The sequence below is a fragment of the Schistosoma mansoni genome, chromosome W, assembly GCF_000237925.1.
Source record: "Schistosoma mansoni strain Puerto Rico chromosome W, complete genome".
Lineage (NCBI taxonomy): Eukaryota > Metazoa > Platyhelminthes > Trematoda > Strigeidida > Schistosomatidae > Schistosoma > Schistosoma mansoni.
The window spans coordinates 44,333,967-44,335,346 of record NC_031502.1 but is presented as its reverse complement, the minus strand read 5'-3'; the positions used below and the strand labels follow the sequence as shown (position 1 = coordinate 44,335,346).

At 34.3% G+C, this 1,380-nt stretch overlaps 1 non-coding gene across 1 annotated transcript; it reads right to left on the bottom strand.

The window, feature by feature from the left end:
• Positions 1–246: 246 nt before the first annotated feature.
• Smp_tRNA_00771_Pseudo_TTG.1.1 lies at positions 247–316 on the bottom strand. The gene has a single exon. It is a non-coding gene (tRNA).
• Positions 317–1,380: the final 1,064 nt, after the last annotated feature.

Genomic DNA, 1,380 nt, shown 5'->3' with positions numbered 1-1,380 from the left:
GTGAAGTTTAAATTCACTTAGTATTGTTTGTTTGAATCTTCCCATCGATGTGTTAGGATTGCAACTGGTCAATCTCTAATTGGCATATGTGCATACTGTGCGTATTGCCCCGATAAAACCTTAATTCAAAAGCATTATAAGCAAAGATGGATAGTGGCTAGCAGTGGAATCCAGGACGCGCCTTTCGTCCTACTTGTGACGAGTCAACTCTGTGATACAGGTACATCTAGCTGACAAGTCCCAAATAGGACGAAACGCGCGTCCTGGATTCCACTGCTAGCCACTATTCATCTTTGCTCATAAAATTTTTGAAATATAGTTTAGAATATACAAAAGATTTTATTTGAGAATTTTACATATTTTCCTATCTTTTACGCTTGATGACTTAAAATATTTATAAATAGTAGTATATATTCTATGCTTCATTAATCATTCTTCCAGTATATTAGTAAGAGAACAATTTTATGTCTTTTTCTCATACGGTTATTTTGATTTCTAAAACTGATATACTTTTTTTGCTTTAAGCCAATTTATTTAGAGAGTTTATTTTATATGCCTAATTAATTCTTTGTTCATCTGATGATTTAGCAATAAATGTCATATAATTTTCTAACTATGGAAACTATCTAGTTAAAAGTAAAAATCATTGTTTTGAAAAATATTTTTTTGATTTTCTCTTTTTTTATTCTGGAGATTACTAGTTAGTTAAAGACGAGTATAATTTGTATCCTAGCTGGATGATGATGTTGTTCAATAACCATTTGTTATATTCCCTGGTGAATTATAAATGATAACTTTTGAGGACTATTTATCGACCAATGTAATATGTATATTTCCTATTGTATGATTGTTATGTAACTAAACTATTCATATTCGTATTCCTCTTATCATTAGCTTTATTATGACCTTTGACTTATTATCATATGATTCTTGAGTTATCATCAGTTTTTTGATTACTTTCCCCCTATCCACAGCCACATTGGGCCAATTATTGTACAAATTATAGTTATGAACGGTCGCTCAATTCCAGGGATCGGTTGAAGTTAGACATTAACACAGTTGAATGCCGGCCGGCTCAGTGGTCTAGAGGTTAGGCGCTCACGCGCGAGACTGATAGGTCCAGGGTTCGAATCTCGTAAGGCGGGATCGTGGATGCGCTCTGCTGAGGAGTCCCATAATAGGACGAAACGGCCATCCAGTGCTTTCAGGTTTTCGATGGTGGTCTAGCTTCAATTGACTCATGATTTCAACTGTGAAAATATTGTACAAATGTTATTTTCTATTTTTTTGGTACGATGTGGTCTGTTTGGTTTGTATATGAACCCAGGATGCTTGTGAATAATGATTCATATTGCCGAGGCTGTTATTTGTGTTCTGGAC